General features: G+C 34.3%; 1 pseudogene; it reads left to right on the top strand.

Moving 5' to 3' along the window:
* Positions 1 to 1,052: 1,052 nt before the first annotated feature.
* Positions 1,053 to 16,525, top strand: LOC141410486 (nucleoprotein TPR-like; annotated as a pseudogene).
* The last annotated feature ends 630 nt before the right edge of the window (positions 16,526 to 17,155 follow it).

Raw genomic sequence — 17,155 nt, 5'->3', positions numbered from 1 at the left:
ATTCCATTGTGTATAGATACCACATTTTCTTAATCCATTCATCAGTGGTGGGGCATCTTGGCTGTTTCCATAACTTGGCTATTGTGAATAGTGCCAACCCACCTTGATGAGAGTCATAAGTAGGAGGATTATGGTCCAGGTCATCCTGAGCAAAACTGCAGACCCTATTTGAAAAGCAATTAAAACAAAAAGGGGTAAGATGTGTCTCAAATGGTACAGCACTTGGTTAGCAGGCCTGAGGCTCTGAACTCACACTACAGTGCCACTTTAAAAAAAACCTGTAAAATAGATAAAAAGACTGTGGGAAGACAGTTGTATTTTGAATATTGCAAGTTAGAAGAGTCATTCAGGTTCTGTAAAAAAATGTTTGAGTCTTATTCTGTTAAGAATAAACTCTTATGGATACTAAAGAAATGTTGGGCAGTATATCTGACACCAACAGACTGCAAAGCCAGTCACCAAATGATTTCTTTATTACTCTAAAACTAAAACCCCACAGTGGATTCATATTTGAAATAGCGTACTATTGCCTAATTATTTCAAAGAACTCAAGAGTTTTTTTGTGTCAAAATGAGTAAGCTTTATTTCTAGTTCCTTTTGGGCCACAGTATATGTGAGTCAGACTTGCATACCTGATTTCTAAAATTGCCTAAGTCATTAATGCTCTACAAAGGGCTTTCACCTTTTAGTAATGCCTTAAGGAACGAATGTCTAAGTATTAACTTTCTTCTACTGCATCATTTCATTCCATCCCCTTTTTTTCTGCTCTAATTTTGCTTCTTACAAGAAATAGCAAGTGACTTCAAAGTTCTAATTTTTAATCTTCCAAACTTATCTCTTCCAAAGTGTCACCTATTAGCCTTATTGTGTAAGAAGCCAAGTGCAACAGGAATATGAACATCTACTTGTCTATGAAATTTGGTTGAATGTCAACTATATTTTTCTTTAATAATAAAATAATAACAAAAGTGTTTCGATATAAAACATTAGGGGAAGAAAATAAACCCTAAGCTCCATACTGATATAGTTTATCTTATCACAAAATGTCATGAATGGGACAGCCCAAGAGAATGTGGCCGCCACCCCGCCCCCTTCCAGGCACCATTGAGAGCTCGGAGTTAGCTTGGAGTTTGCCGTCCAGCCTTGCCGAGACCAGTGCCCTCTAGTGACTCAGTGGCAAGGAGCCGTCAAAGAGGATGACCCATGGCATCCCAGGGTTTTGACTGTAAGAGCCCCCTGCTCTTCAGGGAGGGACATGGGTTGAGGAGCACTTATGTGGCCTCACCACTCCGACAGTAGTGGTCTTGCAGCCGAGCCGGGAATGCCCCAGGGGTGGGGAAACAAGAGCAAGCGAATGGGCTGCGCGGGGTTGGAAACATGGAAGGGGAGGAGAAAAACACTAAATTTCCCAGAGGCCTGCCAGGCTTGAAGCCGTGAAACCTGTGTATGGCCAGGGCAGAGGCCGCCTCTGAAAAGGAGTTCAAATGCAAAAGGCAGCACTAGAAACACAGAGAGTTTGCAGTGAATAAGTTTGATATGTTGTATTTCTCCCTAAAAATTGGAATTTGATTGAAAACAGTAAGGCTTGCTTTTAATTATGTATAGTAGATCTTCAAATAAGAAACCTACCTACCTTAGTAGCTTGAATGTCTTTGAAAAAAAAATTAAGAAATACTGGTTAAAATTAGTAAAATAAAAATTGCCTGCTGTGTATTTTGGTTGCTGTTTGTTTGGAGATATTGGCACTGTTTTTTCTTGATTGGCTGGAAATTACTGTCTGAATAAATTTTCAAATGCAATTATCAAGCAGAATTCAGATTGACATTGGACATTTCTCTGAATCTTGGAGCTGAATATAGTAAATGGATTCTGTTTACACACTAAACATTGAGTGTTTTTTGTGTCCTGATCCCGAGCTGAAGCAGACAGACCCAGTCTCTTCTCTCTGGAAATTTCACATTTGTTTTTACAGAAATTTATTAGTTTTGCCTTCAGGTAGTCTTACTTTTAAACCAGCAAAGCAGTTTTTAGCTAAATAACTTTTCTCCATTTAATATTTTTATTTAAAAAATTCTGCCTTATGCTAAGCATTCTGTTGGTGTCTGCCTAGAATCTGTAAAATCACATTTAGACATTTTCTTTTACGTGTGAACCAGTTGAAATGTTAAATAAATTCATTTCAGTCTATCTTAGAGTTTTCTATTTGGAGTACAGTTGCAGTACTATATCTTGAACTGTAGAATCAAGGGTATTGGTAATAAATAGCTGTATTAACAGACATGTTTGATTTTCTTATGATGGTTTTGACTTGTCTTCTACAGAACAACGGTACTTCAAGATGGAGAAGAGGTTATCCCACAGTCAGGAGAGACTTGTGAATGAAACCCGGGTGTGCCAAAACTTGAGGCTTGAGCTTGAGAAACTCAGTATTTAACTTTAACTTTGCAAATATTCTTGGCTCTTCAGGTACTTTTTTGTATTCTTTAGAAACATTTGCTTACTGTATATGAAAATATTGAGTAAGCATCCTGTTTTTGATTGTGATATTTTGATTTGTTATTTAGTCCTAAAGACTTTATAGGACCACAGGGCTTAATTAATCAGGAGGCCTGGTTTCTGATTCTGGCTTTAGACTTTACTTCTAATAGTAGTTTTGTAAGATGTAAGTAAAAACATTGGGAGGGGGTTTGTTTTTTGTTTTTGATGGCTACATCCACATGTGCATCTGCTTATATATCGTCACATATCAAGTGAGATATTCCTGATAGTTTTGGAAAAGCTAAAACATGCAGTGAAGTAAAGATGACTTAATTGTTCTGTGTTGAAAACTTAAAGCCTATTGATGCCATTGTACTCTGCTAGAATTTTTATAAATACCTGTGAGTCTCAGTATGTTTCCTCCTTCAGACTTAGTTCCCATGAGAGATGACTGACTGGCTAATCTTCATACGTCATTAAATCCCATGCCATGCAGATGACTTAAACATTATGACACGCGCTTTGCTTATGATAGAAGAAAGCAAATGTCAGGAAAGAGCTTTAGTTGAGTAAAGGCATAATTAATTGCTTTTAAATACAGCTTGTTTTGGATTTGATTTAAGGGCTGGAAACATGACTCAAGTGGTACAGCATCTTCACAGCAAGAGCAAGTCCCTAAGTTCAAAACCCAGTACTGCTTCCACCACCTGCCCCCCCAAAAAAGAGTCGGTGCGATTTGATGGAGAGGAAGGAAGTTCATAATCAAGGGGATTAATAAAAATCAACTTTCAACAAATCTGTGTCCATTGACTCTTTGTGTGTTATAATTTTCAGCTGCTTTTGGCACACTCCATTTTTAAAACATAATGTTTATGTGATGATGTATATATGCATGTGATGAGGCATAAATCAGTATGGACATGGAGCAGGTGCTTTCCTGGGGTGTGTAGTCATGTTCATGTTTATGTGTGTAATTCCATATGTGGAAATCAGAAAATAACTTTAAAATGAAGAAAATTGGGATTTTTTTCTTTTATATTAATCCTGCTAAATTACCAGCACGTGATGATCTATTTATGTGTTTTATCAGAGGAAAGTTTCAAAAGCTGTATTTTTCCTAATTATCTGCATTTGTTTAGAAGAGAAAGTGTGTGTCAGGGAAGATAACCCATTATGGGTGGGGACTGAAGGATTAATAATTGAATACCAAGCATAATATTTTCTTCCATTTTACAGGCTCTGTTGAGGGTGTTGAACAAGTGTAGAGTTGCAAGTATTTGTTGTTATGATTTGCTATGTATATACTTTATGTATTTTCTATATGCTCTCTCATTTATTTTTGTGGAGCTGGGGATTGAACTGAGGGCCTTGTACTTGTTAGGCAAGCATTTTATCACTGGAGCCACTTCACCAACCCTGTGTTTGCTTTTTTGATCCTATTATTTTTTATAACTGGATTTTCTCATTTCTAAATAAAAGTCACTGCTTATGATAGATCTCGATTTAGAAGATATTAGAAAATAAGGAAATTACTAATTGCATACGCTTTTGCTACAAATGTTGAATAGAATAATTTCTTGCACATTTGATTTCAGGCACAGGGGAACATATTTAAAATTTTGGTTCAGAATACAGTAAAATGCAATTGTTTTCACAATTTTGGAATGTGATTCCAACCCTGTCTTTCTGGGCTTCACTTTTTTCATTTAAAAATGTGTAAAGGGTGACAGCTGGATAAAAACACTCATTGCAAGTTTTAAACTAATATATGCATATTTGTAAAATTCTATTTAGACAGTCAACTGAAGGCACTAACTCAGAAAAACAAAGAACTTGAAATTGCTCAGGATCACAATGTTGCCATTCAGGCAAAATTTATTCCTGTGAATAAAGCCAATTATAAATATGACACTGTCTATTCTGATTGGGTTTGGTGAGTGGGAAGATGAAGAAGAATTCCCATTAGGAAGACCTACCAAAAGATGCATATGTACAAATTTGTATATACAGTTTTCCTGATTGGATCATTCCATGCTTTATTGATAGATTATACATTCTTTTTTCTCACTGGAAATTATCTGTTGATTGGCTACTATAATTCAGGCATTATTCCAAATGTTTTGATACAATCAGGCATTAGGTGAATTCGCATTGGTGACAGTTTCATTCAAGCAGTGATGAAAGAAGGACCGGTTGCAAGAGAACAATTGGTTAATAAAGTGGTCATTCCCACTGATTTATTAACCAGACAGACCATTGCAGTACATTCTGAAAGGTTGCGTTAGGGTTACATAATGTTGCAAAAAGTGTAAAATACTTAAGAAAATTCAAATATTTTGCTGAAAACTGTAAATGGAGTTATAGCATGCTGCTGGATGGGAAGGTTTTTTCAAGTTAATATATATTTATTTCATGCATGTTGACTCTTAAATCAGAATGAGATAGGTTGAAATGTGGTAATGTAGCTCTGACAGTGACTGGGAAAAATATGTAGAAATAATTTGATTAATTCTAAAAAAGTTATATCAGTTTAAAAGTACTTGCCTAGATATAATTAAAATGTTTTTTTAAAGTGATAGGTATCAAAACATAATATTGCTATAAGCATAAATATAGAGAACAATATATCAGCTAGTCCAGGAATAAAACTCACAGCAGGATCTTAACATTTTAAGGAGCTGGGCTGTCACAAAATCTCCATAAATCTAATAAAAAAAAAGAAAAGTGGTTCTGCAGCCCATAAAAACATTGTAAACATACATAAAATTTTACAGAACAAAAAACTATGAAGGATGTATGAAGTAATATATTGCACTGCCTTGTAAATCAGCTTTCTGTTACTGTGACAAAAGACCCAACACAATCAACTTACAAAGAAGAAAGGTTTATTTTGACTCTCAGTTGGTGACGAATTTGCCCTGTTGGTTTAAGCCTGTGGTGAGCAACACAATAGCATGGAATATGTGATCTCACCTTATGGTTAGGATGCAAAAAAGAAGCAGAGGGAATGTGTGTGTGAAAACAATTAAAAAGATTTTAGGGAATAAGTTTAATCAAAGAGAGAAAAGGTTTCTACACTGAAACTACATACAAAATTGATGGAAGAAATTTGAGAGAACACAAACATATAGAAAGCTATCCCATGCTCACATATCAGAAGAATAATGTTCATCCCACACAAAGCAATATACAAATTCAGTGCAATTCTTAACAAAATTCCAATGGCATTCTTAATAGAGAAGAAAGAATCCTGACATTTGTATGCAACCACAAGAAAACTCTGAATAGACAAAGTGGTATTAAGAAAGAAAGTTGGAAGTTACACACTTCCTGATCTAAAACTATATGAGAACTGAATCTGGTGGCACACACCTGTAATCCCAGTGCTTGGGAGGCAGAGCATTGCAAGTTAGAGACCAGCGTGGGTTACATAGCAAGACACTGTCTCAGAAAAACAACAATATTACAAAGATATAGAAATGTTACCAGAATGAAAAAGAAATGTAGACCAATAAAATAGAATGGAGATTCCAGAAATAAATCTAAGCATATGTTGTCCACTAATTTTTTGCTAAGGTACCAAGAGCACACAATGGGGAAAGTATTGTCCCAAGAAATGGTATTTGAGAAAATTAATTTCCACATGCAACAGAATAAAGCAAGGTCAATTCTTATCTTACATATGAAAAGTCAATCCAAAATTGATGAAAGACCTAACTGTGAGGCCTGAAATCATAAAATTAGAAGACAACCTAGGGAAAAGCTCTGTTACATTGACCTTGGCAATGATCTTTCTGTAAAATTACACCAACAGTTCAAATCCCAAAACCAAAAATAAATGGGACTACAATAAACTACAAAGCTTGTGTAGAGCAAAGGGAATCAACAAAACAAAACAACATCTACCAAGACTGAGGGAAAAAAATATTTGCAAGACATGTATCTGCTAAGGGATTAATTTCTCAAATTTATAAAGAGTTTAAAGAGTTCTTTAAAAAACAACTTTAGCAAAAAACAACTTGGTTTAAAAATGGACAAAGGACTTAAAGAGCCCTTCCTCCAAAGAAGACATGAAAATGGCTATGTGTATGAAATGGTGCTCAAAACCTGTTCAGGGGCAAATAAAAGCTAAAGCCACCATGAGATACTACCCCTGCCCCCCGATTCATTAGGGTGGCTACTATCAAAGAGATAGGCATTGGTAAATGGTGGCATGGATGCAGAGGAAAGGGAACTCTGGTACACTGTTGATTAAAATATAAATTGGTGTAACCATTGATGGAAAATAATATGTAAGTTCATAAAAATGTAACTACCATATGACCCAGCAATCACTTTTCTGGTATACTATTCAAAAGGGATGAAATCACCTTGCAAAGAGATCTGCACTCTGCACACCCATGTTCATTGTTCATTGATGCCCTTTTCAAATTAGCCAAGATATCAAAACAATGTTGCTTGACAAATGAGTAAAGAAAATTGTGTGTGTGTGTGTGTGTGTGTGTGTGTGTTACAATGTAATACTCAGTTTCTGAAAAGATCTTGCATGTGCCACAGCAGGGATGGCCCAAGAGAATATTATACTAAGGGAAAACAAGCCACAGACAAAGGAAAATACTACATGATTCCACCTACATGTGAACTTTCTAAAACAATTGAAAGAAAATAGGTCAAATGTGCAGAGATATAGAATAAAACTGGTTGGTGGTACACAGGATGTAGGTTAAAGGGTGTAAGTAGCAAATGTAGGATGATATCTGAAGATTAAACATACGACCTGATGATAATAGTTATTAAAAGTTGTATTGTGCTAAGATTTTTGTGAAATAGATTAAAAAAATGATTGAGAGTATTTATTACTTTGCTTAACTATCATATGACTATATATCCCATAGTATTTTTGTCTACCTCAAATATACACAATAAAACATTAAGAGTTCTGAGCATAAAAATATTTTAAAGACTTACAATGGGAATGAATGATAAAATCAATCCAACAGAAATTTAAAATGCAAATAAACCATTAAGAAGTATTTGAATCCTTAATACATGACTACTTTCAAATTATAAGGAAATCATTCAAGGGAGAAATAGCTAAAGGGAATATGCTGTAAAAATTACCAATGGTAATCTAAACTGTTTCTCTATCTGTAACAGAAAATTGCGTATTAAAACAACAGTAAGGTCATTATTTTTTGTCTGCCTCCCCGTGTTAGCACTCATCCCCCCCTGAATCTTCTCTTTTCCCCTTCTGTTTAAATAATCAGCTTTTTTAAAAGTGGATTGAGATCAGTACCTTAAATAGAAAAACTTAGCCACTGTCTTAGTGCAAGTCAATTTGATAAAATAGTTTTAAGAAATTCCATGTCTATGGCTCTTTCTTGAAAAAAAATTTGATCTAAAGTATAAGTACAAATGCAGTGGTAGTTCTTTCCTTAAGAGAATTTTGTTGATTATTTTATTTTATTTTTTGGTAGTACTGGGGTTTGAACACAGTGCCTACCACTTGAGTCATGCCCGAGCCCTTTTTGCTGAAGTTATTTTTCACCTAGGGTCTTACAGATTTTCCAGGTGCCAGCCTCAGATCACAATCCACCAATCTCTGCCTCCCACAAGGCTGAGATTACATTGTGTACCACCGCACCTGACTTGTTCTTTGAGGAGGGTCTACCTAACTTTTTTGTCCAGTCTGGGCTTGAACCAAAGTCTTCCTATCTCTGCCTCCCAAGTAGATGGAATTACTGGCATGAGTCAACACTGCAGTGATTTTTTTCTCTCAAAACTACTTTATGAAGGCAAACAATTTAGAAGTACATTAAATACTGTCTAAAAGCTTGTTTAAGCTGGGCACTGGTGGCTCACATCTGTAATCTTAGCTACTCCAGAGGCAGAGAGCAGGAGAATTGCAGTTTGAAGCCAGCCTGGGCAAATTGTTTGCAAGACCCTATTTTGAAAAAATAAAAAAACCCTTCACAAAATGGGCTGGTGGAATGGCTAAAAGTTTAGGCCCTGAATTCAAACCCCAGTACTCCCCCCCCAAGAAAAAGAAAGTAAAAAGCTTATATAAATAATTAAGACACTTCCATGTGATAAAAAGTAATATGGGGAAATTATGAGCCTAGGAAAAATGTTTTAAGATAAAAAATAGGAATACAGGGGGGGAGTATGAATATTTTTTGAAAAACTTTTTGACATAAGATGTAAGGAAAAGAATACAGTTGAAATTGCAACTGATAGTAATGGAAGTGACAATTCCATGTTCAAGTTCCTGTATTGATTCCTCAAATTTAATTTATTTCTCATTTGTATGACAGAGCCAATTGACAAAAACAAGGGAAGAATTAGATGCTGAAAAAAGAGACTCAGTTAGAACCAATGAGAGACTGTCTCAAGAACTTGAGTATTCAACAGTTATGAAGAAATGTGTTAGCCTTTAACTACATTGTTTCTTTGGGGCCTACTAGAAGTTAACCCCCTGTTTATTTCTGTTTTTTTTAATTTTGGTTTATTTATTCTTTATTCATATGTGCATATATTGTTTGGGACATTTCTCCAGTGTATTTGTAGTGCTGATCTTCCTTTGTTATATCTCAGTGTAGAAGAGTTCAGGGTAATAATCCTGCTGTTTCCCCTTCTTTAAACTATTATCAAAGGATTGAAGTAGTATCTAGAAAGTGCAGAAATGAAAAACATCTCAAAGTAATAGTAATTTGGCCATGGTTTACAAGTAGAAATCTTTACTATAATGCTATTTATTTTAACCCAAGCCCCTGTTCTACATTTTATGCAAACATTGTTGCTATAAATAAGCATTGAATGTTAGAGCCTAAAAGGAAAACCCATATTTAAAAGCAGATGGAAGTGAATATATGATATGTAAACATAGAAAAACTCAGGGTGTAAAATATAGCCAATGTACTTAAGCAAATATGACTCCTAGCAGTATTATGTATATGTACCTATATATATAGAGTATATATATATACTCTGATTATTTTGAGTTAACCTTTGCTTTGTAATTTAAATAGTTATTTGTAATATTTAGCTTTTGGTATGTAGCTTGAAAATTAAGGTTAATGTTGAATATTTACCCTAAGTAATGTACTTAAAATAGGTGGCACAAATAATACATTTATTGTTGTTAGATGTACAAATTTTGGTTCTTTGTAATCAGTTAGTTAAAATAATATCTGTAATTATGACAGAAATCATAAGGGAATTGAAAACTGCTAACTTTGTATTAAAAGTTTGTATTTCTAGAGTTTTTTTTGATGTTTAGTTCTCTGAGTGTTAGTCATCTTCTTTCAAATTCTCATTTGACCTCTGTTAGTGGATATTAAACATCTAAATGAAGAACTTAAAGAAAGCACAGCAAGAAAGGGTGGACTTCAGTTAACACTGAATGAACTTCAAGCTTCTGATGTTTCTCTAAAGGCAAGTAGTAAGTAATTTCTAATGCAGAAAGGACTTTTTTTTGTTCAAAATTCATCTAGATTAAAATGTAAATGTAAAGGAATTAAACATTCAAACAATTTGAAGTATCTCATTTGAAATTTGTTGTGGTTCTTTATGTTTTCTGTAAGCTAAGAATCTGTGTAAATATTTCTGTTCTAAGATAAAATTCTGCATGTTCCCTCAGCCATAAATGAAAGTCTTTAGAATAATTACATGTAAATGTTATTTTCATAGATTTCTTTAGTGTCAAGAAAAATGCTTGGAACAAGAAAAGGAATTGCTACATTGTCAGAGGACATAACTGAATACGGAGTTAAAACCCAAACCAGATGAACTTCTGGCTCTTGAAAGAGAAAAAGGAAATGAGATTCTAGAGCTTAAGTGTAATCTTGCAAACAAAAAATGAAGAGCTAAGGTAGTAAAACTATGCCTTTCTTCATGTTGGATATATCTTACATTCATGTGTCAAATTATTAAACATGTATTCAGTGGTGTGCATAGTCATATTCTTAGACTATTGGCCAAGTGTGGAGAAAATAACATTAATATTTGGCCTAGAAAAATAACTAATTGGACTTAAAGGATTTATAGTATTTTTTAATGACTCTTGATAAAATATCTTATCTTATTTTCCAACGATACATGTTTAAGAACTGGTCCTAAGTTTTTGTGAACTAAATACAAACATATTCCATGAGCTGTATTTTTTTTTCATTTTTAAAGTATGCACCGTTTTTGTAAATCATCTTTGTAAACTTACCCTTTGTGAGTGGGGTAGGCTGTTTTGCTTTTGATTGGTGCTGTAAACCTTCTGTCAAATTAATTTCGGTTAATATGACATTTCCCCATCCCCCATTTGTTTCTAGGTTTCTAGACTGGAGAAACAGAGGAATGGCTTAGAAACATCAAATGAGCATCTTCAAAAGCATGTAGAGGACCTTTTGGCCAAACAAAAAGAGGTATAGCTGACCACTTTTAAATGTTTTACAAAAATATCAAAGCATTTAGGAAATTGTTAGTTTACAAAATGATGTCATTTTTTTGTTGGTGTTGATTTTGTTTTTTGAAGCATAGTCTTACTACTGTGCTGGTATATAATCTGCTTTGTACCCCGGGCTGGCCACAAACTTAAAATCTGGTGCTCTCAGCCTCCTGAATGTTGGGGTTACAGGCATGCATCACTACAACTGATTGATGTCATGTTATAATCTGTCTGTAATACCATAAAACAACCAGAATACTTCCAAATGTGCATAGGCTAAAGAGAATCAGAAATTACAATATATGCTATATATAAAATATTATATAAAAATTGAGTATAGGTTAATTTTAATATAATTTAATTATTTTAACTTAAAATCTCAATATTATCCTGCAAGTAGTACATTTTTATAATGAAAATTCAATTTTGGTGTTTTCATCTTTTATCTCTTACTTACTTTACAAAATAGATTTTTCTTTCTTTTTTTGTCTGTACTGGGGTTTAAACTCAGGGCCTCACACTCATGGCCTCATGTGAAGCCTGCTAGGTAGATACTCAGCCACTTGTACCAGCCCTGTTTTGTATTGGGATTTTCCAAGATAGGGTCTTGTGAACTATTTACTTCAGGCTACCTTTGAACCATGATCCTCCCTATCTCTGCTTCTGGAGTAGCTAGGATTATAGGAGTGAGCCATCAGCACCCGGCAGATTTTTCATTTTAACATTTGATAAGCATTCTAAATTTAGTTTGAACTAAATTTACTAGTATTTGCTAGTGTGCTAGATTTGCTAGTATGTACTGTAGTTTGTGTTGATTAGGATATTTTCTTTTTAGGTCAAAGAACAGCAGGCCAGTACGGAAGAAAAATTCCACAATGAATTAAATGCACACATAAAACACTATTATATACAAGGTAAATATTCCACCACACGCATCAATATCTGAGTATTGGATGACTGGACAGTGGGTACCTTTTTATGATTAACTTTTAGAGTGCTGCTGCTGACTCAGAGGCAAAGAGCAGTGAACCAACCCAGGCAGTGCATGAACTACACAAACTTCTGAAAGAAGCTGGAGAAGGTATGTGGCTTTAGTTATGGATAGGTGGTGCATTTTTCTTTGCATTTAGATAGATTGTCCACTTTAGAAGACAGTGTTAGGGACAAAATGTAGTATAGAAGAAAGATCCTTGGATTAAGAAACTTAGAATTACACTTTAAAGCAAATGGTATATTGAAAAAAATAGATACCAGGATTCTTTCCCCTTTTCTAACCATTTGTGTATTGTCTTACTGCATAAGTTAGCCTCCCTTTTTAAGTTCAAGTATCATAGGGTAAAGTTTTTTTTGCCTTAAATTCTTGCTTTTTTAAAATGGAAGATATTCACAGCTAGATGTCCCTAAGTATTTGTAGGAGCCCAAAGAATATAAAAATTCGAGCATGTTCAAGTCCCTTATATAAAACTACATAGAACTTACATAAAAGATACACATATCCTCTTATACACTTTAAATCATCTTTAGATGATTTACAATAGCAAATACATTCTAAATAGTTGTTATGTTATATGATTTGGGGAATAATGGTAAAGATACAGGATCAGTACAGATAGTTTTTTTCTGAGTGCTGTCAATCTGGCCGATTGAACCACAACGTGGAATATAAGGAAATGGAAGACCAATAGTCATTTGCACTCATTTCTCATATTCTAGATTCAAGATCAAAATTGAAACTAAAAGTATTCCTACAGCCACTTCTCTATCATTTGAATTCCCTTATTTTCTTGTGGATAAGAGATATCAAAGGAGAAACAAACTTACTAGGCCATGACATTGCAGGGATTATAAGTAGGACAAAGGCTTTCAGTAAATAATAACCATTGGGTGTAAGTCTCTAGAATTTCATGTCTGCAGAGGGGGAAAAATGACTGTTCTGTTACAGTTTCTAAAATGCAAGGTTGTCATTACATGTTTGGATATTCTACTTCTTAAAATGTTCTTAGCCAACAAAGCAAGATCATCTTTTGGAAGTGGAGGAATCTAAACATCAAATGGAAAAGGAAACTTGTGAGCACTTATGGTTCATTACCAATTGAATACAGGTAAGCAGTACTCAGGAGACTCTTACTTCAGAGAATAGAATTTTATTCAGACAAATCCACACTGCACTCTCACACGGATCCGAATGTCCTGTCCTCTTCTATCCCAGCCAGCCAGGAACTTACTCAGGACTTCCCCAAGCCTCGCTCTTCTTAGCTGATAAGGGGACAGAAACTTCTTTTTTTTGTTGGTGTTGGTGGTACAGCAGTTTGAACTCAGAGCCTCACACTTGCAAGGCAGGAGCCCTGCCACTTGAGCCACTCCACCAAAAACTTCTTAATATCCCTCTAATAGTGCTGGATATTGGGGAGATAGTGATAGAAAAAAAGAAAACTAATCAAAAATATCCCCAAAAAACAATTTAAATAAGTAAATCTAGTTCAGTGTGACAAGTGCTCCCACTAGGGGTGGGAGCATATAGTTGGAGGTCTTAGCCTGAATTGCAGGAAACAAGCCAGATTTCATGGAGAAGATTTGAAGAATTACTCAAGTTGAACAAAGAGTTTTTTTCAAAAGGTAATATCTTATGCTCTAGAGGAGAAGAAATGGCTATAAAAGCATGAAGATGAGTTTAAGTTGAGTAAAACTGGTTTAATTTTTGCAAACAGATTTTTCAGATGGTGTTGATGTGTATAGTTCCTAAATATTGTATAGTGAGGATTTTTAAAAGATGCTTCTTAAAATACCAGAAAGAGGCAAAAAGGATAAAAGAAATGAAAATAGTATGCTTGGAGGTATATGAAGGTACTTTGGAATTTATAGAAGAAATTACACTTTCTTTTCAAAAGAAAACTCTTAATTCAAGCCTATGAAATAGAGTGATTTCTTTTCCTGCAGAATCTCAGAGTTTCAGCTTAAACTTACTGAGCTGGAATAACTCCATGAATCACGACAGCATCAAATGCAGCTTTTTGATTCCATCTTTCATCAGCATTGATATGTACCATATCTTATTGTCACAAACAACAGGGTTTGATATTACACTGCAAGGTAAGTTTTTATGTTATTTTAATGGAGAATTTTGAAATGTTAAATTAAGGAATAGATTTTGTGACCAAGCAATAAGCACTGTTAATATGGTAGCCTCAAATTTGACTACTATGTACAGTTGATTATATAACATGTCATCAGTTGTAAGACATTGTTTTATGTATTACTAAGAAATATTGAGTATTGTTGACACCGATACATTTTAGGATCAATGAATTATAATACTTATTTTGGTTATATGTTAAAAAGACATTAAATCTGTTAGTAATAAATTTCCTTTAATAAAATAAAAACACTATTAATATATTGTTTAATAGATTCCTTATTTCAGGACTCCTGTATTCTTATGTTTCCATTTAAATAAGATTAGCTTCATGAATTGGTAATATGTTTACAGGTAAATGTAAAATGAAGCTGACTTATGAAAGCCAACAAAACATTTCATCAGTCTTTCTCCTTATTTTTGAAGCTTCAAGCTTGGGTGATATTTCTCTTGTGTCTACTCCAAAATGATCAAGTACATCACGGACTTTTTACACTCCTGCAACAGTGCCTGCTATTGAATCAACAGAGGCTGTAGAAGGTAAAGCTGCCCTTAAACAGGTAAAGATCATGCTTTTTTAAGATCACAGATTATCTAGGGTTGGGTTTTAGAGAACATAGTGTCATCTTCTAATGATCTTCAATATTTAGTTACAGGAAATTTTTGAGAACTACAAAAAAGAAAAGGCAGACCATGAAATAATACAAAATGAGCAGCTTGAGAAGCTTCAGGAGCAAGTCACAGATATGTGGTCACAAAACACAAAATTTCTACCCAGCTAGATTTTGCTTCTAAACAGTAAATTTTCTTTTATTCCAAAATTAGTAAAATCAAAATGTTATACTCCAGGACTCAGATCGGTCAAGTTCAAGGGTTAATTTGCAGTGGTGTTGCTCTTTTGTGGACTGTGTTCTAGGGTGATGAACTGTTGTGGTTCATGTTTAATATTGGTTAATGATTATGGTGAGCAGTGCTAAGGACTTAAATTCATTAGTTGAAGTTCATGTGAAGAATGTTGCTTGTTTCCCTTCCTGAATGAAAGACATGTTGTTTCTATAGGTCTCTGATAAGTGCACTGGAGGATGAGAGAAATGGGAGCAAATCTTATTCAGCCTCTTCTATTGTAGATAGAAGAGAAGTGAGTGCTGGATAGTCCTTAGAAAATTAACTTTCTTGGTCACCTACAAAGGAATAGTAGCAAATTTCATTTTAGGACTGTTAATAGGTTTATTGAATGCTTGTTTAGCAGTTAGGGCAAAATTTATTTATACATAGTCTATGATAAAACTGTATCTTTGTAATGGCAATAAGCAGGGAGTTATTTCCATACATCTAATAGTTTATTAGCTCAAATCAAAGCATCTTTTTTTTTAAAGGTTGATACCTCAGCCAGCCATTTTCTAAACTTTGAACCATACAAGAAAAGAAGATGAAGGATTAAACAGGAAAAGGGGATTGTTAGAAATCCATCATTAGGCACACAGGAATACCCCAAATTGCACATTGCATCATAGTGGGTGTCTGATGTATCAACATTACATTGGTCTTTTTCTTCTTTTTGACAGTCTTGGAGTTTGAACTCAGGGCCTCATACACACAAGGCGGGTACTTCACCACTTGAGCCATTCCACCAGCCCTATATTGGCATTTTTAATAAGATTTTTTTCCATGAATAAGATTAAAAAGTTATTCAGCATGGAATGCTATGTTTATTTAGAATTTGAATTTAATTGCTAACTATAATTTGGAAAAAAAGAACGATGTTTCCACAAGCCAACTTGTTTTATTGTCTAGAATAAAGCTATTTTGAAATTCTTCACGTACCTAAGCAAGGATACAGTATTTCAGTTGCTTATAGAATTAGTTTTCTTCCATACCAGTTATGAAATGCTGCAAGATAATGTTGAAGGATATCATCGAGAAATAACATCCCAACAAGAGAGAAATCAGAAACTTACTGCAACAACTCAAAAGCAGGAACAGATCATCAATACAATGACTCAAGACCTGAGTGGAACAAATAAAAAGCTAGCTGTTGCAGAAGTGAGACTAGTACACCTCAGTGGGCTTAATTATTAGCTGCCCTTGATATTTCTTTAGTGTTGCTTTGATTTTACTGACTGAAATGACTTAAATGAGATGTTTTTGGGTTACAAGTCCTTATTGCATCATTTACAAATAGCCGATAGTGCCTTAGTATGGTTATAATTTCTATTAAGATTGAGGAGAGAATAGTGCTCGCTTTTTATTTTTTTGTTGAACTAAGAATTCATTATAAGTTTTCCATCCCAAAAGAAATTTAGAAACAAATGATTACTTATAGCAAAGACTCATTTTTATCCATTGTGACTCATTCATAATAAAAGACATTGATTTATATTTCTGGATATTAACCTGATTATAAATATGTCTGAAATTCACAATACCTCCAACTAAATACTAAACCTGCGTACAATAAAAAATTATTTCTCACCTTATTTTTGATCACTACTTGTAAAGCAAGTATGCTTATCCCCCATCTTACCTGTCAGAAACATATTCAAGAGCCAGTAAGTAATCTGCCAATTTTTGGCAGTCATGAGAAACAGGTTGATTAGGACTTACACTCAGCTCTAGTTCTGTTGGCTGTATTCTTTCATTTTTGTGTAGCTCCCATGCCATGTTGGGAGGTGAGCCACAACACTTTAAAACCAATACAGTGAGTTTTATGGTTGATAAGTAATAAGACTCATCACATATGAATATTTGAGACTACTGATTTTCCAACTACTCTTCCTCTGAGACTTAGAGTGTATTCTTTATAGAAAGGCAAAAAAGCAAAACAAAAAAATCCTCTAAATAGGTCAGTCATCACATGTAATTATGTTATATTTGGCAGAATGTTTATTAACACTTTTTTCTCTTGCTTGTATCCCTTTCAAGGTAAGAGCAGAAACCCCTTTGTCCAACTTTTGACACTTCTGAAGATCTTAGCGTCATGTACTCTTCTTACTGCGAATGTTCTCACGCCCCTACTGCAATGGACCCTTCTCCTTTCCCCCTTGCCAGAATCCTTTTCAAATAATCCCTCTCTCTATTCTGCCTGGATTTGTTTTATTTAGCAAAGA

Source organism: Castor canadensis, chromosome 8 (genome assembly GCF_047511655.1).
Source record: "Castor canadensis chromosome 8, mCasCan1.hap1v2, whole genome shotgun sequence".
NCBI classification, from domain to species: domain Eukaryota; kingdom Metazoa; phylum Chordata; class Mammalia; order Rodentia; family Castoridae; genus Castor; species Castor canadensis.
Note: the sequence above shows the minus strand (reverse complement) of the source record. Positions and strands in the feature narration are given on the sequence as shown.